Below are 17430 nucleotides of genomic sequence, written 5' to 3'. Positions count from 1 at the left end.
AGCTGTGTTGCTTTTACGCCAAACATAACGTTTTGCATTGTTGCCAAAAAGTTCAATTTTGGTTTCATCTGACCAGAGCACCTTCTTCCACATGTTTTGTGTGTCTCCCAGGTGGCTTGTGGCAAACTTTAAACAACACTTTTCATGGATATCTTTAAGAAATGGCTTTCTTCTTGCCACTCTTCCATAAAGGCCAGATTTGTGCAATATACGACTGATTGTTGTCCTATGGACAGAGTCTCCCACCTCAGCTGTAGATCTCTGCAGTTCATCCAGAGTGATCATGGGCCTCTTGGCTGCATCTCTGATCAGTCTTCTCCTTGTATGAGCTGAAAGTTTAGAGGGACGGCCAGGTCTTGGTAGATTTGCAGTGGTCTGATACTCCTTCCATTTCAATATTATCGCTTGCACAGTGCTCCTTGGGATGTTTAAAGCTTGGGAAATATTTTTGTATCCAAATCCGGCTTTAAACTTCTTCACAACAGTATCTCAGACCTGCCTGGTGTGTTCCTTGTTCTTCATGATGCTCTCTGCGCTTTTAACGTACCTCTGAGACTATCACAGTGCAGGTGCATTTATACGGAGACTTGATTACACACAGGTGGATTGTATTTATCATCATTAGTCATTTAGGTCAATATTGGATCATTCAGAGATCCTCACTGAACTTCTGGAGAGAGTTTGCTGCACTGAAAGTAAAGGGGCTGAATAATTTTGCACGCCCAATTTTTCAGTTTTTGATATGTTAAAAAAGTTTGAAATATCCAATAAATGTCGTTCCACTTCATGATTGTGTCCCACTTGTTGTTGATTCTTCACAAAAAAATACAGTTTTATATCTTTATGTTTGAAGCCTGAAATGTGGCAAAAGGTCGCAAAGTTCAAGGGGGCCGAATACTTTCGACAAAAGAACCCTTTTTGGTGCTGCATTATATAGAACCTTTTATTGTAATGGTTCTTTATAGAACTTAAGAAAAGGGTTCTTTATAGTGCTATAAAGGAACCATTTAGAACTTATGAGCATGGTTCTTTATAGAACCTTACAAATAGTTCCATATAGCACCCCAAAAAGATCCGCTATCATTACAAGAAATACCCCTTATTTGGGACTATATAGAAACATTTGTTTTTCGTGTGTAGTATTATGTGAGTAAATAACTAAACATGGAAGATGTGGTGACCACACCAAGCAAACGTTTAAGGGCTCTATTTAATCCGCATTCAGCATTACAGAGTGATTGAAATTTAGAGGCAATGTTCCCACTTTAGCAGAGATTGCATTCACGCTAAACGCTGCGTGTGTTGGCTCAATAGGAAATTACCTTTACATTTCTATAGCGGAATCTGTAACGCTCTCAGTGTTACAGATTGAATAGAGCCCTAAGTTGAAACAACAACACCATCACACTACCACCCCTGATAAGTCACCATCACCCATAAGTGTCGTACACACTAAACTGTTACTCAGGCCATGAAAAAAACCACCAGGGTTGACCGATAAACAGATCTATGGGAAAGATAGTGGTTCCTGACAGGCAGCCATTAGAGAGAGTGGGTGAGAAACACAAGCTGATTGTATTACACAATGGAAGGAGTTTATTAAAGTTCTTTCTTCCTCTTCCGTCTCCATATCTTTTAGCTTACATATGAGGAAACCTTTTCTAATGTTTGCAGACTTCGGATGTGCCTCAAATGGCACTGTTCCTATATAGTGCACTACTAGGGCCCTGCACTATTAAGGAAATAGTGTCATTTGGGACACATCCCCCTCTTTCTTTCCTCCATGGTCAGCATCACCACTGTCTGCTACCCCCTCCAGATTACTATCAGTGCAATTTATCACTTTGCTTGGCTCAGATGACTGATGAAAGTATTTTTAAACTCTGTAGTAAATACAGCAATGGACAGGCAAGATACAGATAAAGGGAATTCAGAGGGGTTCTAGCCTGGTCTGAAAAGAAAAGAAAAGAAGGCCAGTGGCACCTCCAAGACCTCAATCTTTCCAACATCACTTCAACAAAGCAGGAAGTTTATTGTGTACTGTTTGTTGTGTGCTGTGTCCTGTTTGTATTTTTGTTCTATGGAAGGTCAAATATGTACTTTGAAACAGTGGTCAAAATGGACGCGCACACAACATTTAATCAACGTTAGGACACAGAGTTACATTTTCACTTTATTTTCTGCCATTTTGGTTCTCATCCAGCATGTTGAGGACACTGCAGTGTTGAACAAATACAGTTGAAGTCGGAAGTTTACACACACCATAGCCAGATACATTTCAACTCAATTTTTCACAATTCCTGACATTTAATCCTTGTAAAATTCCCTGTCTTAGGTCAGTTAGGGTCACCGCTTATTTTAAGAATGTGAAATGTCAGAATAATAGTAGAGAGAATGATTTATTTCAACATTTATTTCATTCATCACATTCCCACTGGGTCAGAAGTTTACATACACTCAATTAGTATTTGGTAGCATTGTCTTTAAATGGTTTAACATGGGTCAAACGTTTCGGGTAGCCTCCTTCCACAAGCTTCCCACAATAAGTTGGGTGAATTTCGGCCCATTCCTCCTGACAGAGCTGGTGTAACTGAGTCAGGTATGTAGGCCTCCTTGCTCGCACATGCTTTTTCAGTTCTGCCCACAAATTTCGTATAGGAATGAGGTCAGGGCTTTGTGATGGCCACTACAATACCTTGACTTTGTTGTCATTAAGCCATTGTGCACAACTTTGGAAGTATGCTTATGGTCGTTGTTCATTTGGAAGACCCATTTGTGACTTCTTGACTGATGTTTCTTCCATATGTCCACGTAAATTTCCTACCTCATGATGCCATCTATTTTGTGAAGTGCACCAGTCCTTCCTGCAGCAAAGCATCCCCACAACAATATGCTGCCACCCCCGTGCTTCATGGTTGGTATGGTGTTCTGTGGCTTGCAAGCCTCCCCCTTTTTCCTCCAAACATAATGATGGTCATTATGGCCAAACAGTTCTATTTTTGTTTCATCAGACCAGAGGACATTTCTCCAAAAAGCACAATCTTTGTCCACATGTGCAGTTGCAAACAGTAGTCTGGCTTTTTTATGGAGGTTTTGGAGCAGTGGCTTCTTCCTTGCTGAGCGGCGGTTCAGGTTATGTCGATATAGGACTTGTTTTATTATTGTGGATAATAGATACCTTTATACCTGTTTCCTCCAGGATCTTCACAAGGTCCTTTGCTGTTGTTCTGGGATTGATTTGCACTTTTCGCACCAAACTACGTTCATCTCTAGGAGACAGAATGCGTCTCCTTCCTGAGTGGTATGACGGCTGCGTCGTCCATGCTGTTTAAAGGCACAGTTAATTTAGTGTATGTAATCTTCTGACCTACTGGAATTGTGATTTCTGACCGAACAGTGAATTATAAGTGAAATAATCTGTCTGTAAAACAATAGTTGGAAAAATGACTTGTATCATGCACAAAGTATATATCCTAACCGACTTGCCAAAACTAGAGTTTGTTCACAAGAAATTTGTGGAGTGGTTGAAAAACGAGTTTTAATGACTACAACCTAAGTGTATGTAAACTTCCGACTTCAACTGTACATCTCGTCAGCTCTATCTCACTGTCCATTATGATTGGGCTAACTGTTGCTTACCAGGCTCCATATCAAGAAGATGTTTAAAACATCTGGCTACTTGAAACACTTGATGCTGTACATTGAAGGACAATGTCAAGGCATTGGGCTGTAGGGATGGATGATGCATTGGCCTGGAATCTGAACTGAATATCGCTCAGTAACACAATAGTGAAACAGAACAATATTCCATTTGGATTCCATGCTAGAATAGTTTTGGGGATCGGAGGGAGTCAGAGAGAGAGGGTGCATTTTAGTGATAAGGCTAAAGCAACCGACTGTAGATGGAAGTCGAGGAGTGAAGTTGGGGGCAGTGCATCTGCGACAGTCAAAAGTCAGACACTAATGTGGTTTTCCAACAGCAAGGCTCAGATCAACATGATACTGTTACCATTGTTTGTAAAAGTTTTTCTTAAAAATGTCGAAATAACATGGCTCCAACCCCCATATCACACTTACAATCAATCAGTGAGAGTGCAGCAAATAGTATTCATTTGTATATATCAACTGTATACACAAATCGTGTCCATGTCTGTTCCTGTCTCAGTCATGATTTTGTTCATGTTTGCGTGGGTCAAACAACAACACCCTAATGATTGTTGACAATGTAGCCTCCCACATTGCAGGTGATGGTTGCAGGATGAAGTTGGCAACAGCAACCCCATAATGCAACACACTTTGCAAAGCAGTGACCAACGACTCAAAGGCCCAGTGAGTGACACCCTCCTGTGAGATAATGTCAAGGTATTGGGCTGCAGGTGAGCATGTTGGGGACCGGTCTTAGCCAGACACAGCAGTCAGGGACGGTGGCGTGGTGGAGGGAGGAGTAATGAGCGCCAAGCGGAAACACAGGAGCCTTAATGGAATTACACAGAGAGAGATGGAGAGAGCAGGTGGAGAATTAAATAGATCAGAGAGAGGGAGGAAGACAGAGAGTGAGGAGAGAGGGGGGAAGAGAGAGACTCAGGGGGGGAGAGAGAGAAAGGGAGGAAGAGAGAGACAAATAGGAGGGGAAGAAGGGAGAGAGAGAGAGAGAGAGAGAGAGAGAGAGAGAGAGAGAGAGAGAGAGAGAGAGAAAAGAGGAAGGAATAGAGTGTGCGAGAGATGGAGAGAGAGGGTAGAAGACACTCAGATGACAGAAGTAGCATTATGCAACTGTCTCCCTCATTATCATCTGTGTCTGATGGGCTGCGTTTAGACAGGCAGCCCAATTCTGATAATTTCTTTCACTTATTGGTGTTTTGACCTAATCAGATCTGATGTAATTAGTCAAATGACCAACTAGTGTAAAAAAATATATATCAGAATTGGGCTGCCTGTGTTTACCCAACCTATGCCCCCAAGTTCTAGATTTTCTGAAATCACTGTCTAAAGTCTCAATGTGTTTTTATGTCAGAAATTAGGCTGGAAGGGGTATTGTCACTCATTTGGTTGAAACTAAACATTAGAAAACAGCCCATTGTATTTCCCTGGGATACTGCTATATAAAGTACCTTGGATGTATCCATTAGGACTAGACAATAGCCTACTGGCAGGAACCCATTAGCAAACACAAGGAATGTGTGTTCAAATGAAAGAATGGTCTGATAATCAGTCTAGCCTCAGAGGTCAGTGAATGAAACGCTTAATTTGAATGAAATAACAATCACATTATTGCCCTCCGTTTGCCGAGTTTATTCAATTCCTGCTGTGTGTGAATTAATAATTTCCACTCTGTTAATCCGATAGCTTCTTGTAGCTACAGTATAGGCCTGCTGCATGGATGCGTCCCAAATGGCACCATATTCCTTATATATTACACAATTTCCCCCTATATATGGCACCCTAATACCTATATAGTATACACCTTTTCCATATGAAGTGCACTATAAAGGGAATATGCTGCCATTGGGACTCTGTGTATAGCTGGAGAACATATCTGGCTTTTTAAATGCAGATCTTGGACCTATAACCTTTCCTCTAAAGGTATGTGACGCTAAGTGACTAAGAGTGTGTCCCAAATGACACCCTAGTCAAAGGCCCTGGTCAAAAGTACTGCACTATCATAAAAGTACTACACTATATAAGGAATAGGGTCCCATTTGGGACTCAGATAGCTTTTAGTCCATACTGAACACAATCAAAGAGGACGCAGTCAGTCAAATCTCCCGTCAAAGAAAGCATTGCTCAGGCATGAAGAAAGTTAATTGTAACAGAGAAACAGTGTGGTGTTAATTAAAGAGATAGTCTAGTGTACTGTAGTGTACGGAGCTGGAGCATATTGGAACCATCGGTCCAGAATGTTGCTCAGGAACAGCTCATGTGCAGGAAGTGGAGCAAGGAATCAATCCGTCGTTCAAGAATCTAGGACCTGACTTGAATCTTTATGATTAGCCAGAGATACTTGCAAGACAGTGACAGATTCTGTTGATCTGTCAGTGAAAGATTTTTAAAACTAAAACCTTGTTTATCTGTCTTTTCGTAAAGAATCTGAAATGTCATAGTTACTCCATAAAATAAATGATTTCAATCTTCCTCACATAAGAGTTAGTCTACAGTTGAACCAGTATCTGGGCAGAGGAGACGACGATGAATATGACAAGTCTCCTCTCTAGCCCAGTTCGCTACCATTCCTTTTCCCATTAGACAGCTCTACAAGTCTGACAATGTTAAAAGATGTTCGTTGCTCACCAAATAAGACATTTCGCCGAGCAACTATTGCCATTTACTGCCGTCACAATCGTTATGTACTTCCAAAAAAGGTCTACATAAAAATGTACAAGTAACCAAAAACATTTGTTGTCTGGATAGAATCTATGTATTGTTTATGACCAAGTGTACATATGCCAAATCAACCTTTAAATGCGAAGGTAATTTCCGATTAAGCCAAGATATGCAGCGCGTACCGTGAATGCTTTTAATTTCAATTGCGCTATAGCACTGAACTTCTGCGATACAGATTGAATTGAGCCTTTGCTGTGCTGTGGTGGACCATAAAGTATAAAATGGTTGCATACCATATTAACTAGCATTCGGGAGTAATGGATTACATGCAATCTGTTACATGTAGGGGATTACAAAAATGGTAACTGCGGTTCATTACGTTACCAGCAAAAATATTGTAATCAGATTACCAATACTTTTGAAAAACTAGATGATTATTTCAAGGATTACTTTTAAATTCAGAAAGAAGGCTTGCAAAAAATCTTTGACACTTCTCTGTTTTCTCAATGACATTCAAATCAGCATTGAAAAAAGGTGCATGTTTAAGTTGTTCCACCTGAGCAAGTCTGACCAGAAAGAAGTTAGAGACCACTACGATGACACAACAAATGGGTTTGATGGATCGTGGGAAGAGCAAAAGTAGTCTTTTGTAGGCTACAGTCCAAGCTATGTCTTCCAACGGCACAACTGTTGTCAGCATCCAAAGATGATCCAACTTGAATAAACGCTTGGAGGTGAGGATGACAGCAGTGGTGTAGTCTACAGCAATACGGATATCACTTATTATTGTTATCTACATAACGCATTGATGTAAATAACACTGCTGCTCTCTCATTTAACTATTTGCATCTTACGGATTGTGGATGACTGTTCTAAATCTAAATGTGTATTGGAACCCAATAATGGTTAAATTCAAGAAGTTTACGCTGCCTATCAATCATTGTTTTTGAAACCAGTGGACAGCTAGTGAAAAATGCACTCTTGAAACAGCTGCATAGTGCGGATCCCAGCCTATGGAATAAAACTGGGGCTTTTACTGCTCAATTTAATTCATGCTGATAAAAAAATGTCACCCATAGGCCTAATGGACAAGCTCACACACATTTGAAAGACTTAAAGAGGCAATCTTTCTCTGATAGAACAACACAATCTGTCCCTGTCTTGTAAGTATCTCTGTATATATATTCTTGAAGAATATAACTTATAGATAACTTATAAAACGCCTCATGAGCTTAGTTCAACTGTAATGAGAACCCAAAATATAAGCTTGTTTTTCTCCAAACTTTTTAAATATTGTAAATGTAAACAACACTGTATAGCCTCATAACCTGGTTAAACCAATAATGTTGATATCATGGATCCTTGCATTCATAGCTCTGTCTATTAATCTGAGAGTGGTTACATTTCTCCAGACCCATCCCTCAGCTTTTCACCAAAACAGAGGTGGGGCGGCAGTTTGTTATTGTTTCATCTGTGGATTTGCCCTTTAAACAGCTGCATTTTATCAAGATATCAAAGTGTCACCAGAATGTTTTAACAATAGGCCTATAGCAAATGCAACATACGACATTCATCACTTACACATTAATAGCACTTTTCAGTAGTGCTCAAAGCACGCCACTCCATGAGCACTGCATTTCTTTTCAACTCATATCAATGAGCCCAATCAGTCCATGACAACAAAATCATAAACAACAGAGTAGGGCTGGCTAATAAGTCCTTAGTTTTGGGGTTATGCTCAGGTAAAACAATTTGGCTAGTCTATACTTATACATATTTCCAAGTCCTATTCTTGAAGATCAAGGGGTATAACATTTATTGGAATGACTGGAATTCTGATAGACTTTGGTTTTTAACACATCATTTAATCATGTAGTAGAAAGCGATGGGTTAGAAGAAGCCTCCATAACCAACCTATAAACTAAAATTTAAAATCCATATACAGTGGGGCAAAAAAGTATTTAATCAGCCACCAATTGTGCAAGTTCTCCCACTTAAAAAGATGAGAGGCCTGTAATTTTCATCATAGGTAGAACTTCAACTATGACAGACAAAATGAGAAAAAAAATCCAGAAAATCACACTGTAGGATTTTTAATGAATTTATTTGCAAATTATGGCGGAAAATAAGTATTTGGTCAATAACAAAAGTTTATCTAAATACTTTGTTATATACCCTTTGTTGGCAATGACAGAGGTCAAACGTTTTCTGTAAGTCTTCACAAGCTTTTCACACACTGTTGCTGGTATTTTGGCCCATTCCTCCATGCAGATCTCCTCTAGAGCAGTGATGTTTTGGGGCTGTTGCTGTGCAACACGGACTTTCAACTCCCTCCAAAGATTTTCTATGTGGTTGAGATCTGGAGACTGACTAGGCCACTCCAGGACCTTGAAATGCTTCTTACGAAGCCACTCCTTCGTTGCCCGGGCGGTGTGTTTGGGATCATTGTCATGCTGAAAGACCCAGCCACGTTTCATCATCAATGCCCTTGCTGATGGAAGGAGGTTTTCACTGAAAATCTCACGATACATGGCCCCATTCATTCTTTCCATTACACGAATCAGTCGTCCTGGTCCCTTTGCAGAAAAACAGCCCCAAAGCATGATGTTTCCACCCCATGCTTCACAGTAGGTATGGTGTTCTTTGGATGCAACTCAGCATTCTTTGTCCTCCAAACATGACGAGTTGAGTTTTTACCAAAAAGTTCTATTTTGGTTTCATCTGACCATATCACATTCTCCCAATCTTCTTCTGGATCATCCAAATGCTCTCTGGCAAACTTCAGACGGGCCTGGACATGTACTGGCTTAAGCAGGGGGACACGTCTGGCACTGCAGGATTTGAGTCCCTGGTGGAGTAGTGTGTTACTGATGGTAGGCTTTGTTACTTTGGTCCCAGCTCTCTGCAGGTCATTCACTAGGTCCCCCCGTGTGGTTCTGGGACTTTTGCTCACCGTTCTTGTGATCATTTTGACCCCATGGGGTGAGATCTTGCGTGGAGCCCCAGATCGAGGGAGATTATCAGTGGTCTTGTATGTCTTCCATTTCCTAATAATTGCTCCCACAGTTGATTTCTTCAAACCAAGCTGCTGACCTATTGCAGATTCAGTCTTCCCAGCCTGGTGCAGGTCTACAATTTTGTTTCTGGTGTCCTTTGACAGCTCTTTGGTCTTGGCCATAGTGGAGTCTGGAGTGTGACTGTGAGGTTGTGGACAGGTGTCTTTTATACTGATAACAAGTTCAAACAAGTGCCATTAATACAGGTAACGAGTGGAGGACAGAGGAGCCTCTTAAAGAAGAAGTTACAGGTCTGTGAGAGCCAGAAATCTTGCTTGTTTGTAGGTGACCAAATACTTATTTTCCACCATAATTTGCAAATAGATTCATTAAAAATCCTACAATGTGATTTTCTGGATTTTTTTTTCTCATTTTGTCTGTCATAGTTGAAGTGTACCTATGATGAAAATTCCAGGCCTCTCTCATCTTTTTAATTAAGTGGGAGAACTTGCACAATTGGTGGCTGACTAAATACTTTTTTGCCCCACTGTATGGCCAGCTATGTAAACTTTAACATTGATTTATCCTGCAATAGATGTGGTTCAATTGGTAACATACATTTTTTGTCTTCTTATAATGCCTCTTAAGGGGAAAGAAATCTAAAAGTAACTGAATGTAATCAGATTACATTACTGAGTTTGGGTAATCCAAAAGTTATGTTACTGATTACAATTTGTGAAAGGTAACTAGTAACTGTAATGGATTACATTTAGAAAGTAACCTACCCAACCCTGATAGTGACTATACTATAAAGTATATTTTATGAGTTGTTTTCCTGTTAAGTGATACTCTTGATCAAATCCTATGCTGGTGATTTGTCCAGGCTGTGTCATATTTATTCATTACGTGTGTGTTTTATGTAATTGTCTATGAGAATTGTGTGACAGCTCATAATAATGGCTGAAACAGAGCAAATGGAATGGCATCAAACACATGGAAATCATGTGTTTAATGTATTTGATACCATTCCACTGACTCCACTCCTGCCATTACCACGAGCCTATCCTCCCCAATTAAGGTGCCACCAACCTCCTGTGGTGTGTGTGTATTAATCCAGCCATGATTGGGAGTCCCATAGAGCGGCGCACAATTGGCCCAGCGTCGTCCGGGTTTGGCTGGGGTAGGCCGTCATTTTAAATTACAATTTGTTCTTAACTGACTTGCCTCGTTAAATAAAATAAAAATGAATGTCTTTGTGTGTACGTGCTTGTACACTCGCATTTATGTCTTTGAGTGTGTCCCTAGGGACAGTTTTACTGACTCCTTGCCCTGTAAAAACATCCAACAAAACACACAAACAGTCTGAATTGGGGAACAGTTTCTCTGTTGAACAAGGTCCCAGTCTGGTCCCTGAGCAAGCAAGGAGTTATGGCCCGTTCATCAGCTTTTACGGGCCTGTGATAGGAGTCTATATTAGTAGACCTGGGTTCACATAGTATTATAAACCTTTCAAATACTCTAGCTGGGCATGATTAATATTGCCTGGCGCAACTGAACCAACTTGAACAGTCATGAAATGTGCAAAACCTGCCCATCTGGCACTCCAGGCCAGACTTACTCTCTTATTTGAAAGAATACAAATACTGTTTGAACCCAGGTCTGGAAGAACCTATTCTAGCGCCTGGCCATGCTCCTACAGAAGAGGGTAGATTAATGCCATTTAGACAGTGGTTGGGGGGTCGGAAATATTGGACTGGGAGCAGAGCCGTGTATGAGCCTGTGGGTTCAATCAGACGTCCAGATGAAGAAGAGGAGGAAATCACAGCCATTAAAGAGGTAACGTCCCAAAGGGCACTCTATTCCCTTTATAGTGCACATAGGGCTCTGGTCACAAGTAGTGCACTAGTAGTACAGTATATGGGGAATATGGTTCCATTTGGGACACATAGAGTATGTTAACAGGAAAAGGGATGAACACGTTTTAGGCTGGCAGGGGCATAGAAGAAACCGAAATCGTGAATCTCCACAGAATACAATAATGACCTACTCAAGCCCAACGGGGCCAACAATCACCCAAACCCCCACATACAGTACTTACTACTATACCACTTACACATAAACAATATAGACACACGCAGGGTATTACTTCGAACCAAACACATCAACACACCCAAACAAAGCCCTGCTTGGAGTGATTTTGTGTTCAGAAACAGTATTTTCTTTAATACTATTTAATCCCAACTGATGCAACATAGACACACATGCTAGCACAAACCAAAAACATCAATACACACAAACTAAGCCCTGCTTGGAGTGATTTTGAGATTTTGTGTTTCTCAACTGTGCAAAATTAGTCTGTATTTTCTTTGATTCAGCACCGCGTGCAGTTACATTTTCTCTCAAAGCGGATTATGACACATGCATATCCTTCACATCTTAGTTGGTTCTGTACCATCACTGGGTAGAAACCATTTATTTATAACAAATTATTGAATGTCATGGTAGAACCAGGCACTAAGGTGTTCACTTACTGACATGAATGGTATGAATAAGTCATCATTCTACCATAGAGGGTATGATAATGCTGCTATCACCATCTATCCTTCCTCATCCCTCACCCATCCTGGGCCTATTTCACACCCACCGTCGTGGTGTGCAGCGAAGCTGGCTCTGATTGTCCAAAGCCAAGCTGGATTAAGTCCCGGCGACGCTCTAGAAAATAGGTAGAAGCAACACCTGCGGAGAGTTTTAATTAGTTGTGTGGGTGAGGACAAAGCCTCTTAGCCTGCTAAAGCAGTATGGCACCCTAGTGCACCGCTGGCCTAACCAGCCCCTGGCAGTCTGTGTGTCTGTTTGTGTGTGTGTAGAGTCCCCTGGCCATGTGTGAGAGCAGGCAGGCAGGCAGTCAGGCAGGCAGGCAGGCAGGGTAGGATCAGGGGCTCGCTGTAGACGGTGGTGGAGGTGTTTAAAACCTCTATGCTTAAACTCCCAGAGAGACTTTAATCCTCTACCCTAAACCAATCAAGGCCTCCGTTCAGCTCCTCCTGGCTCTACCCAGCTCTGTCTACTCTAAAGGGATAGGGGTGGAGGGGGAGAGAGGATGAGACTTTAAGAAATTGAGAAATAAACATATTTATAAATAAATGAGAGAAAAACACAAGGAGTGGAGATTTGTGGTGTTAGAAATCCCCTAACTAACCCACTGACTGTATAAACCCAGTCAGTATTAGACAGAATGTTGTGACCCTGCACACCTGTGGGGAAAACAACCTGTGGTTACCTAGGTTACCTCATTTGCTCACAGCAAAAACTTTACCTTTTTCAAATGCCATTTTGTTGTTGTCTGCTTGTTTTAGTCAATTACAAAACTACATTTAAGAAAAGTACATGTCCATAGATTACTTTTCAACATTGCCTGGTCCTTAGTTTTCTCACTACTTAGAAAAACATCATATTTTAGGGTTAACCTCATGCCCCTTTTCATGACAATGCTAGCAACCACTTGAGTGAGTGAGTGCTAGCTAGCTACCGACCGAAGCTAGCCAAGACCAACAACACAAACAAACAGACTATACAACTACAAGTAGTGAGTGGAGTTACAAACAAACTGTACTAAACAAGTGAAATGTCTTACCTGTGATGAAATGTTTTCCACACACGTAGCTAGCTACATGTAGCCTAGTTGGACACCACGTCCCCACGTTTCCCACTCTCCCACACCAAATAGCCTGAAGCCACAGGGCTCTTCTCGCAGGCTCTATTTCCCTACGTGGGAGCATTGTGAACCATAGGTCAAGATTTCTGACCTGGCTACATGTACATTGAACAACACAGCAGCTTTTCTGCATGTTTTGTTACTTCTGTATATAAAAAAATTTACTACAGAGTTTTCTCTTTTACGATGGGGGTCAACAGGAAAGAATGTTGATTTTCCCCAATTTGTGGGCGTGGTCGAGGGGAATTCCTTATTATTACGTGAATACCGACTGGGACTATGGTGCTGTTGTCCGGGTAATGAAAAGGGTTAGAAGGGAATAGACAAAGAGCAAATGAGAGAGAGGGAAGGGAGGGGTGAGAGCGAGAGAGCAGAGCACAAGGGAGAAAAAACTATGCAGGTTCAAGCAGATGTGTAATGGGCACCATTTACAAATCTACCGCACATTCTACGAGGCCTGGGTTAACAGGTATGTGCAATATACTACTTGGTGAAGGAACCCAGTGAGACAGATTAACACAATAAAATAAAAACCATTACAACCCCTCCCTCTCCCTTTATCTTTCTCTACCATATATCACTCACCTCCGTCTCTCTGTCTCTCATAACTCTCTCTTTCCCATATCTCACTCTCTCTTGCCTCTCTCTCTTTCTCCCTCGCTCTCTTTCTTTCCATCTCTCCCATATCTCACTCAGATTCTCCCCTCTCTCTCTCTCCCTATCTCTCTCTCTCTCATTTCCCATTCCCTCAAATTATATTTTTCTTTTCGCCCTCTCCTGCAGCCTCTCTTTCTATCTCATTCACTCGCTCTCTCATGCCTTGCCTGTTCAAAATAACCTTGCACATCCAGTCTCTGGTCCTTGACTTAGAATAGTTATTTTGTGAGCACCCTCATTTCTGAATCCTTATTGGTTCACTGTGCCTTCATTTCTTTCCTGCTGGGCCTAGCATAATTTTACAATTGAAAAGAGCTAGGGACCAGGGTGGCTGGCTGCTGAGCAAGAACAAATAACGGTGAATACGTTTCAGTTCAAAGGCCCACAAACAGGGGTCTGACAAATGGTTGAAATGAACATACAGAATGGCACCCTATTCTCTATAGTGCACTACTTTTGACCAGGTTTCTTAGGGTGCCATTTGGGATGCAAATCTTGTCTCTACTGTAGTGTAGCCTTTCGATCATTATACAGCGGCAGTGAATTTTCAATCTGTCCACGTTGAGTCTCTCTCATTTCTCCCTTCATATAAATGCTCTGTGCATTTTGATTCATAACTCAATTTTATCACCTCAGCTCATACCTCTCAGATTTAATGCAGACCCAGTATATTTTATTTATGGAAGAGGGTGAAAGCTATACGGGTACAGTATATAAAACATCTTCATGATGGCTCAGGGTGCTGACACTTGTTTCATGTTGTTTTTTTAATTGACTGATTCACTTAGGCTGCTTCTCTCAGAGTCTGCATTCTGCAAGCATTCATTCCTTACTTATTGACGTTTTTAAAAGGAGGCATGGCCCTGGACAATTAGAATTCAATTTCAAAAGGTTTAACTTAGCACCGGTTATGTGGGCTCATTGCACCACTGTTTGAATGATCTCTGTATGGGAGTCTATCACTGCATTATGTTCACAAACTGATGCAACTGTATTCAAGGATACTTCAGGATTTTGTCAATGAAGTCGTGTATCTATATCCCCAGAGTCAGACCAACTCACAGATAAAAAAATGTCTCTGCGTGCCGTTTGAAGGAAGTTGCTACTTAGCGTTAGCGCAATGACTGGAAGTCTATGGTACTTGCTAGCATGCTAGTAAAGACTTCCAGTCATTGAGATTTGCATCTTGTAAAACCACCTATTTCTTGTCACGTTCACAAAGGACATTACAACATCCTTCTACATGACATTCTACATGGCATCCTACACTCTAACAAGTAAAGGAGCCTCGAAGAACCTATTGGGGTTTAGAAGATTGCCGCACAGGAGGAACTTTTTCAGGTCAAATTGGTTCCTTTAGGAACCGCCTTGAAAAGGTTAGTCATGGAAGCCCAGTGTAAAACAGGAACCTTTTTGTGATGAGAGGGGTGAAAAATGTTTAATAACATATTGTAACATATCAGAAGATTGAAGGCGTGGCTTATTGGAGGTGTGGCTTTCAGATAGTAATTTGTAAAATACATTTAAATCTTATTCATACATTTCCCTTGAATATGTATGCATATTACATATCGTAATATAATATTAACATTGCTGATTACATGTATTAATAAAGTTCTAACTATTCCAACTTTGGGATTTGCATAGGCTGTTGAGGAACTTGTACACCTCTGTAAGTCTCATTGAAGCTATAAAACTGTTAGTGATCAACCTTAACAGGTGATGACAGTACATCACAACAGATGAACAGGAATGGCATTTACTCTAACTAATCTAAATGTCTGAAATCTAAGTGTATTATGCTAAGAGGATTTGAAAAAGTCACTTTTTGGAGCTCCAGAGAAGAAAATAATTGTTTTATATATATGTCCTCTTAGAATTGCTTATAACACAAATCCTGTTTGTGATATTGAAATTTTAACAACTTACTTGTGTTGAATATACTTATTTGGGAAACGTCAAGGACAGAGGGGGGCATTACTTAAAAAATAGCAGAGATATTTCAATTTTAAATTAATATGCAGTCATGTGGGCAGCCTTGCTGTTTCTTGTGTTAAAGCTTCCTCCAAGAACCCCTCAAATAACCAAAAGTGCAAATATGAACCCATTGAGTGCAATGGTTCCATGAGGAACTCTAGGGTTCCTTGACAATCTCCAGAGTTCCTTGAGTCACGGCAAATTCTAAGAGTGTACAACACCGGTGTCAAACTCATTCCACGGAAGGCTGAGTGTCTGTGGGTTTCCGCTCCTCCCTTGTACTTGGTTGATGAATTAACGTCACTAATTAGTAAGGCACTCCCCACACCTGGTTGTCTAGGGCTTAATTGAAAGGAAAAAACTAAAACCTGCAGACACTAGGCCCTCCATGGAATGAGTTTGACACCCCTGGTATACAGGGTTGATAAAAGGAAAGAAAAAGGAGAACAAAACCTGACTCTTGAGTCACATTGCTGGAATGGTCTTGTGGAAGTAACAACCTATAAAGGGTAATAGATTAAGCCAATCAATGTTCAAGGACAGAGGAGGAGATCTTAGTGATGAGAGTGTCATGAGCAGTCACTGTAAGATATAGTGATTCACCTAGCAGGGCTGCAGGCAGACAATGGATAAACATGATACAGTATTTAGCCGGCAGGAAAGCAAGACCTTCGAGAGAGCCGCCATGATCAATCTTGTAGGGCCTGGCCAGTGGTGAAATAACCAAACCCTGAAACACCATCCTGTGGTGTAGAATGAAACAATAAATAGCTTTACCTTTCAGCCTGTCTGCAAAATACTGTCTATTCTCTGAGGTCAGAGAACGGAATGGCTACTTGAGGGTTGAAGGAGGGTAAATGGGGAATTGTAAAGTCCTATTGGTACAGTTTTAGGCAGCCTGGTTCAATGTGGAGGAGTGTTATTACTACGACAGTTGCTATGCTGGTTTCACAGGCATGTGTGTGTACATGTGTGTGTGTTTGCGCTGTGTATTCACCTCTACATCGGTCACAGCCAGCCTTCAGCCTGCAGTGCTAAAAATAGATGGTGACACCATGCAGACATGGTCGGTGCAGAGGTGTGCCCTCTGCTGTGTTGCCGTTGACAGGACCAAATAGCAGCGCTGTCGCCGCCCTCCTCCACACCACACACACACACACACCAGTGTTGTAGTACTTGAGTCCAGGAGTCCCGATTTTCATGACTTGTGACGCATCTTGGACTCGACCACTGGTGACTCGGACTCGCCTTCTAGACCTTTGGTGACTCGGACTTGGATTCGGACTCGCCTTCTAGACCTTTGGTGACTCGGACTTGCCTTCTTGTGACTTGTATTTGCACTTGGACTGGATAGGCAACTATGAAAAGCAGAATATTAGCACTGGTGCGCAGAGCGGCTAGGGTTCTGTTGTCTAGCAGTGGGAAGGATGCGCCACACCCGGCGCACACAGCCTACATCAGCTGGTGAGCTATGGTGAAGCAAGTGCTGAGTGTGGGCAGACCGGCAGGCTCCGCCTCCAGCCCTGCCTCTGCCTCTGATCATAAGATACACATCGCGCAAGCAACTCTCTTACTTCCCCATAACCACCAGTCACCAACCTTCTATTTCAATGTGCCTGGTTAAGAAACACAAACTGCTTTACGAAATTGAAAACAATAGTATTGAGTTTAATAGTAAAACAACAGTCTAGCTATTGGTCACTCTCTCCCTTTGAGTATAAAATGTAGGCTCTCTTTGAATTTGTCTTCTCGTTCTATCCTCAC

Source organism: Oncorhynchus mykiss, chromosome 20 (assembly GCF_057628025.1).
Source record: "Oncorhynchus mykiss isolate SJ-2025 chromosome 20, ASM5762802v1, whole genome shotgun sequence".
Lineage (NCBI taxonomy): Eukaryota > Metazoa > Chordata > Actinopteri > Salmoniformes > Salmonidae > Oncorhynchus > Oncorhynchus mykiss.
Note: the sequence above shows the minus strand (reverse complement) of the source record.